This window comes from Fundulus heteroclitus, chromosome 4, assembly GCF_011125445.2.
Source record: "Fundulus heteroclitus isolate FHET01 chromosome 4, MU-UCD_Fhet_4.1, whole genome shotgun sequence".
NCBI lineage: Eukaryota > Metazoa > Chordata > Actinopteri > Cyprinodontiformes > Fundulidae > Fundulus > Fundulus heteroclitus.
The window spans coordinates 28,152,019-28,161,376 of NC_046364.1; positions in this window are offsets into that span (position 1 = coordinate 28,152,019).

Consider the following 9,358-nt stretch of genomic DNA (forward strand, 5'->3'; position numbering starts at 1 on the left):
AAACATGACAGCACACCCGGCATAGCTGGAACGGTTAAACCACTTTGGAGCTCTGCCTGATGAGGCTTCTCTCACATCTAAGGCCACTCCTTCAGCTCCAGATAAGACTGCTGGTGCTGCTATTTTCACTCCAGTGCCCATGGATGTTAGATTCCACCATAAAGCTCCCTGGCTCTGTGATGTAATACTGAATGAGACTACTTAAAGAGGCAGTATGATGCCCAGACATACAGTAACCCAATATTCAGGCCTGACACGTTGTTGCGCTTTAAAATGCTTATCATTAAAGAAACCAGAGCCCTTGGTGCTGGCAGGCTAGACATCTGCAGGGATGAGCAGGAGACAGGTGAAGTTTGGAGCTGGCTGCTTACTGTGGGAGTTGAATAACGGAAAGGTCTGAGACTGGAGCCAGGTCCTTAATCCAAGCTTGGGTCACACAAAATGAGGCAGATTATGTGCAGACAAATCCTTGGGCTAGGTGAGAACCGTGGTTGAGAAGAGTCCAGGTTGTTGTCCAGAAAAAGAAGCCGATGAGTTGTCTGACAGGGGTAAAGTAAGACAAGGAAATTCAGAAGAATTAGAACCAGGATTAGGCAAGGCAGGCAAAGAATGCTGGAAATCTACTAACTCTGATGGCTTTCAAAAATCTTGCTTCTGTTGCTTCAGAGGATGTACACAGGTGCAGCAAATGATCCTCATTACAGGGTGCAGGAGGAACGAGAAAGAAACATACAGTCAACCGGGCCAGAATATGATAGGCAGAAGAAGTGCTGGTGGCTCTACTGCAATCACAAGGGTAAATGGCATGCTCTTAGTCAGGTGTGTTTTCAATTGATGATCAGGCATATCGCAAGCAAGGTCAGTTTTGATCATCCAGTCCTCCAGGGAATGCTGAAGGCTGCTCTTCCTCAACTATGAATCAATTACTCTGAATGCAACCAGAACTTTCTGTTATCCTGGAGCCTGGATCTGAGATACCAATTTCAAAATTCCACAGTTGCTAGATCAGAGCCATTCTGCGTCCATGGAATCCTGGGGGGATTCCATGGACTAAGGGTTGAAACCAGGGATGACAAAATATGTGGACTCTGGCAGGCACATCAGTGCTGATTGGGTCATACCATGCAGGGCACCACCATGAAGTAGGACTTTTTAGTCACTTATTTTGATAGTTGTATATATACGTTTTTTTTTTTTTTATTTGACTAAATTTATGTTTAGTTATTAGTCGTTTATGTTAATCCTTAAGCTTACTGTGTGTTTAGTTTCTTTTTTTTGTTTGTCAGTAGATGTAGTCCGTGGGCCAGAATCTGTAGGATGTCTCCTTAAGAAGTTTCGTACGAACTGTCAGGGGGCAACTTTCTTCCACCCGGATAAGTTGTGATCTCAAAACACCAATGTTCCCACGTTTTCGTTTGCACATTAATAAGGTATAGGCGATAAAATATCTAAACTGTGGCGCTCCGGTCCAAGAGGTCACGTGATTCGATTTTTGCTGCTCAGCCAATCAGATCGCTGTATTGTCAGCTGAGCGTGTTCAACCGTTCATCATGGCTGCGCCCATAAAGAGTGGTAAACATTTGTTTCCAGACGGAGAAAGCCCAATAATAGCATTTTCTGGCGCCAGTTGACAAAGATCTTGATTCATCCATCCATCATTAATTTTTCTAACACGCTTATCCCTGCTGTGTTCGCGAGGGGTGTCGGTGTCTATCTCCAGCTGTCAATGGGCGAGAGGCGGGGTACAACCTGTACAGGTCGCCAGTCCATCGCAGGACAGAAATAGTCCAGACTTTTGCCAAATTTACTGTAATATCACCAAGACCTGCTGCGCTAGGATAGCACAGCCAAACAACTTATCCCCGGCAGAATTTGTATCCCCTGTGTCGGAAGTGCATTCAGCTGGAAGAATTAATCCAGTCAACTCCGCCTCATTTCCAACCTATTAGGCGTGGAAATGAAGATATTTTACTTTTCTTAACGAAATATAGCAATGGTGTCGTTACATTATGGTTCAGTTAGTGTGAAAAAACTGAAAATGTAACACTTGTTGGTGCTATCATAAAGGATTGCTATGTCGGTTAAAACTCGATTGATTACTCAGTATAACACGTTCTGGGAAAGAAAACGGCTCTGTGGTCATTTCCAGATGTGTTACCAAAATCCACCTCCCTGAGTCCATCACAGCTGTTTACTTGTTCGTCTCCTTTCTTTTTCTTTTTTGGTAACTAGACCCGCATGAATAGATCAAATAAAGCGGATTTCACGTGTGATCAAATGAACACTGAATAAAGGTACGGCCAAAATTATCAGATTTAATAAGATTTTAATTCAACCAAGAACCATATAGAGATATTAACCATATTAAGAAAACGAGATATATCGCTTTTAAAAATATAACAATGTATTAGGAGTTTAATACATTTTTTAAATTTTATTAGAATGTGATGTTTAAAAATATTTAGACTTCACAAAGATGGAGGATAAAAGTTTTATTGATTTCAAACACTCTCCTGACACAGGGGATACAAATTCTGGCAGGGATAAGTCGTTTGGCACGACGCCTGTCGCCTGTGGTATCCTAGCACAGCAGGTCTTGGTGATATCACAGTAATCGAATCACGTGACCTCTTGGACCGGAGCGCAACAGTTTAGATTTTTTATCGGCTTTAACTTATTAATGTGCAAATGAAAACATGGGAACATTGGTGTTTTGAGATCACTGTTATGTGTAGCAACTTATCCCGGTGCAAGAAAGTTGCCCCCTGACAGTTCTTACGAAAAGTCATCGTACAGATTCTGGCCCACGGCCTAATGTTCCCCTTTCCCCTTCCCAACTGTGTCAGTCTGGTCTGATCAGCCAGTATTTTGGTACCCTTTGTTTGGTGTGTGTGTGTGTTAGGTCAGTTTATTTTGTTTGAGCAGTTAGTTTAAGTGTTAAGGCGCATTCTCATTGAATGCGAAAGTGGTAGGCTGAGAGACAGATTTACATGTTATCCCTATGCACAGGTGCTATACGCGAGCGACATGTCACAAAGCTAAGCTAAGCGGGACCACAGTTTCTGATCCCCCTCACCCCAGTCACAGACTATTTCAGACACTTCCCTCTGGCAGGAGGCTGCGGTCCATCAGGATCAAAACCTCACACCACAAGAACAGTTTCTTCCCATCTGCTACAGGCCTTATCAACAAGGCCAAGAGCTGCCCGTGACACTGGACACTGCCTCTCCCCCCGTCCAGGACTTACAAGATTCTGCATTACATTAATGCACAGTCTACTGTGTGTATATAACTTCTGTAAATATATCTATTCTATTTTATTTTATTTTGTCTGCACCATCAACACCAAGTCAAATTCCTTGTAAGTGGAAACCTACTTGGCAATAAACTTGATTCTGATTCTGATAAGCGGAAGAGGATGGATGGATGGAAGTATAGTTTCTGTTTCAAGAGTAATTTCTTACTAAAGAAGTCAACAATAAAAGAAGACCACTTTTTCAGGGTAAAGAACTGGGAGGGCCGCAACTGGATGTGGTTAATTCTTTACAAAATGGTGTTTCCACCCGACCTGGAAGAGGATTTTTTATTTTTTTTTTTGCTGAAGGTGAGGACGTCACAGTCAAGAGCTCCACTGAGATCATAAAGTGAGAGGATTCCTTTTAAATATCTCCAGGGGTTGTGATATCAGATCCAATGGGAGCAGATTTTTTGTATTTTTGAAGGGAGAGGAATGGTTCAGAATAATTAAGAATACCATGTAAAACCTGAGCTACAACCATGGAAGAGAGGTTTAAAGTTCCATTATTGTGTCCAGCAGAGGTACTGTTTCCACTGGATTCAATGAAAAAGCTACCGTTCCAAAATAAGAAAACGTCCGAATTAAGAAAGGCCATGAACATTCCTTCATTGTTCAAAAAGTGTCCAACCGGGGTTGGATTTACGGTTTGAATGGCTCCCAAGTTTTTTTTTTATAAGCAAGCTTAAAAGCTGCTAATCCGATAATAGGTGAAGAGAGTATATGTAAGTGGTGTTAAAAAGAAACTAGTCAGTCTAAAACAGTATAAAATAAAATCTCATTATATTTGTAGCTATACAAAAAAGTATGAAATAATATATAAAATAAAAAGAAAAAAATATGTGACTTAGCTGAACTAAACCAGCGCAGCAACGTTGTGGGGGAAGCATAAAGGTGCCGGACTTCATCTTAACTGCAGCTAGTTGCTAGCATGCTGCTTGCGGCTAGCTTGCTGAATTTAGAATGGAAAAAGCAGTGAAACACCTGAACAAGGGTTCTGGTATTAGTTGAAGGAATGGATTCTTATGGACCCAGAGCGTAGAACTGGGCCCAGCGCATAGAACTGTAAGGCTGACAATGACAATGTTGAAATGTGACCCCAAAGAATGCAGATGTGCAGCTTACCATCCGGCATTATTGAATCTGAACCAAGTTTACCCAAGGAGACTGTATTTTCTCACATTAAAGTTGACTCAAAGTAGCTTACTAGCTTAGCTTGCTAGCTGTCATTCAACTCAATTCAACTTTCATTCTGAGTCACTGTTGTTTTGACAAGGACACTTAGTACCCCGTATGTTCCTAACAGAGCACTGTTCCTAAAAGAGCACCGTTAGGAACTTACGGGGTAATCAGAACTCTGATATATGTTGGAATTTGATTATTAATGGCTTTATACGTGAGAAGGAGAATTTTGCGTTCCATTCTAGATTTAACAGGAAGCCAATGAAGGGAAGCTAAAATTGGAGAAAAATTATCACTCTTGTTGATTTTCATCAGAACTCTTGCTGCAGTATTTTGGATCAGCAGAAGGCCTCGAAATGCATTTTGTGGACTTCCTGATAGTAAAGAATTACAATAGTCCAGTCTTAAAGAAACAAATGCTTGGACTAGTTTTTCAGCATCACTGTTGGACAAAATATTTCTAATTTTGGCAATATTCTGGGGGTGAAAAAAGGAAACCCTGGAAACCTGTTTACCATGTGATTTAAATGACATGTTTTGGTCAAAAATAACACCAAGGCTCTTCACTTTATTACTAGAGGCCAATTAAATACATCCAGTGTAAGTGATTGATAAAGAAGTTTATTTTTTGAAGATACTGGTCCAAAGGTTACAACTTCTGTCTTGTCACAATTTAAAAGCAGGAAATTTAAAGTCATCCAGGTTTTGGTGTCATCAAGACATGCCTGAAGTCGAAGTAATTGATTGGATTGATCAGGATTTATGGATAAATCAGCATAACAGTGGAAATTAATCCCATGCTGTCTGATCATTTTACCGATCAGAAGCACATATAACAGTAGACTGTTTTCCAGATTAGGTAGGATTCCTCTAGATGTGTAGAGCGCCATTTTCTCTCCAATTTCCTTACATTGTGCTTCAAAGAACGCTGCTCTAAATTAAACCAGGGAGCCCGCTTCCTGTGAATAATCACCTTCTTTTTCAAGGGGGCTACATTGTCTAATGCAAAACGTAACGAGGAGGTGGTACCGTCAACAAAGAAAACAAAGAAAACAATTATCAGACGTACCACAACTGCCAATCACTGCTTCTGAACACACTTACCTCCACTTTGGGTTACTGGATCTCCTAAGACTTTTACGTACAAACAAGATTGAGCATCTATTCACCACTTGCCTTGTCTTTCAGACGTAAACCCTGACACCAAACCTGGGTTTCCAGCCCAGATTGACATTGTTTTTTGCAAACTTGCTGGAAATAAATGTATTAAACTTTTCTCTGTGACTGTTGCTGCTTAAGACAGATTTCTCTTTTAAGAAAACAGCTTTAATACCAAAATACTAAAATAACTATTTAACTAATAAATATAACGTCTCATAATAGAGAGGACTAGAATTTTAGCCAGTGCGCTTTTCTAAACCCCACATTGATTACAATGAGGTCTTCCACTGCACTCAATCACTTTAAATTTTATGGTTTGTTTCTGCTTTTGACAGTCACAGCTATACAGGTCAGAATGCCTCTGGCGCACACACTTCCTCCCATGGTACCCCTTATTCATGTTTGACTGGTCCTTTTGCATTTTATCTCTAGCCTTAATCAGTGTGTGTGTGTGTGTGTGTGTGTGTGTGTGTGTGTGTGTGTGTGTGTGTGTGTGTGTGTGTGTGTGTGTGTGTGTGTGTGTGTGTCTGTCTGTGGTTATCTAAATTCATGCAAGACTGGTGTATGTTTACACAATAAATGCAAGGAAGAGGATACATTGGAAAGAGGTTAACACATTGATCATCAGTGACTATAACTGACTGTCTTCTACACAAAGTCAGATGAGGAGTTTTAAGGTCACCTCAAGGTCAGACTGTGCAGTTAGTGACGCACCAATCAATCAGTCTGTAATCAAATTGGCCTGTTTTCCTTTGATCAACTCTAAGTAATGTGCAACTGATCAATAAATAAATCCATTCATCCTCTAATATTGGCTTATCCCTATTGGGGTCGCGAGGGGGTGCTGGTGCCTATCTCCAACTGTCAACGGGCGAAAGGCGGGGTACACTCTGGCCAGTCCATCGGAGGGCAACACAGAGACAAACAACCATTCTTGCATCTAAGAAAAATTTAGAGAGACCAACAGTCATGTTTTTTGGACTGTGGGAGGAAGCCATAGTACCCGGAGAGAGCCCATGCCTGCACAGGGAGAACTCCATGCAGAAAGAGCCAGGGCAAGGGTAGGACTTGAACCCAGGACCTTCTTGCTGCATGGCAATAGCGCTACCCACTGTACCACTTTCCAGCGCTCTAAATTAATTCCTCCCTTCCTGAATTGCGACTTTATCAGATTTATACAATACTCAAAATTTCAAGTTTGTTGATGAAGTTGCAAACTGATAAAGGTTAGAGATAAATACTTTGAAGCTTAAATGAGTAGGCCTACAATTCTGTAATCCATTAATTTTCTTTTTGATTCACATCTTAGAAGAACCTACAGCACATTTTGTTTAGAGTTAATGGTCGTCACATTTAAACATTTTATCAAAACAGATTTCGATTTTTGTGGGTCAGTCTCTTGAAAAAAAGCTAGGATTGGCCAAAATTGCAATTGGCAGGTGAGGGAGAAAAACAAATCCGGAAATGGTCCTCTAAATTAAACATTCTTATCGTAGTAAAAAAGAGATAAGATAAGAAATTCCTTTATTGTCCCACGATGGGAAAATTTGGTAAGCAAAACCCAAGAGATCTGTTGCAGAGTGTAAAGGTCTCAGTTAACACATTAAATATTAAAATTCACATTTAAGATGAAGCTTGGCCCAATTTATTGATGTGTATTGTTTAAGAGACTAATAAAATCATATGAAAGATTATTAATGAGTGTTATTTCAGCAAGCAGTGCATCCAAAAACTTTACAATCATGGGCTGGACTTTTTTTCTTATGTTCTTAACTTTGACAACAGAGGTAGCTCACTGGACTCATTCGTCCCTATGTTTCCTTTCTCAGGGGTTTGCAATTTACTGTTTTGGGACTCTTTATTAACAAGAAGTGACACACAGAAAGCTTTAAGTGTGGTTGGCCTAAAATAGAAACTCAAATAAACAAATCACAAGGTGTACATTTACTATCATTTTCCAATCGGAGCAGCTGTAAATGCATGTTGATTCCACGGCAAATTGAGTACAACTATATTGGTGAACTAGAGCCAAATCAGGATCTATGCCATCTCAGTTCATCAGAAAAACAAAGCTGAGGCTACGTTAGAGGGGTAAGATAAGATAAGATAAGATAAGATAAGATAAGATAAGATAAGATAAGATAAGATAGGCTTTATTGAACTCACATTGGAGAAATTCACTTGTCACATCGGCTCAGTAATCAATAATCAAAAGAAGGTGCCAAAAGGAGGAAAAGGTGCATCAGGTATATGCAGTGTGTCCATATATATATATATATATATATATATATATATATATATATATATATATATATATATATATATATATATATATATATTCATTTTGCCTCTTGGACGTAACACTTCGACGTAACAGTGGCTTAATCAATCATCTAAGAATAAATAAATAAGAGCAATAGAACATAAACAACAGTTGATTTATCCATAAAACAAGTTACATTATCATAAACAAGTAAAATGCTACTTTTCCACCTAACAACCTTTAAAGAAAAGTATTATGGCATATGTTGCATGAACACACAACTTCTAATGGTTTCTAAATAAGTACAAGTAAAACTTTGGTTTCATTATGAATGAAAGCAAGAATGTACAGTATTTTTGTACTAACCATTATATTTTGTAACCCTGTACAAAAAGAGCAGCAGATGAGAATGTAGAAAGAACAAAATCATTTAGATACAGTTGAAACCCGATATTAACCTACACTGTAAAAAAGACACATTACATATTTTGTCACTCTCTGACGTTTAATAAAACTAAGCTTTTCCTTCATTTGGAGGAAAGTGGGAAACTTGTGAGACCCTAGCAATCCCACCATACCAAGATTATAACCAAGCTTGTAGCTTAGGTACATGTTAGGTACACTGCACAATTACATATTTGCCTCAAGGAGGGGAGACGGGAGAGATGTCCATCTTATTCTGGAGTAAATATTTTCATATTACTGATATCTAATAACATGCTTTAAAATGTATTTAAAATATGTTGTTATGATTACTATAACTGTGGGCTGCACAGTGATGCAGTGGGTAGCACTGTTTCCTTGTAGCAAGAAGGTTCAGGGTTCTGCATGGAGTTTGCATGTTCTCCCTGTGCATGCGTGGGTTCTCTCCAGGCACTCCGGCTTCCTCCCACAGTCCAAAAACATGACTGTTAGGTTAATTGGCTTCTCTAAGTTGTCCTTAGGTGTGAGTGTGTGGGTGAATGGTTGTTTGTCTCTGTGTTGCCCTGCGACAGACTGGCAACCTGTCCAGGGTGTTCCCCCGCCTCTCACCCAGTGAACACTGGAGATAGGCACCAGCAACCCCCACGACCCCATGAGGGATTAAGTGGGTCAGAAAATGGATGGATACTTCCCACAGTCCAAAACCATGCCACAAGAAGCAAACCACCACACTGTAAGAAGGAGGCTGCTTCTAATCATTACAAATGTATGATATTTAGAAACACACAAGGGGTCTCTTTTATATATTATTGCATAGAATCCATACTAAAATTCTAAAAATACCAAAAGAAGAAAATGGTGCACACCACAAACATTCTGGTTTATGAAACCATGGACATCAACCCCAGCACGCAATTTTCCTTTATAGATCAGAGCTGCACCTGAATGTTTGCGTATCATGTTCCACCTCATGTTCTGCCCTCTACAGAGCCAGATTCAGCCGTAAATGGTCAATGCAAAGCACGTCATGAATG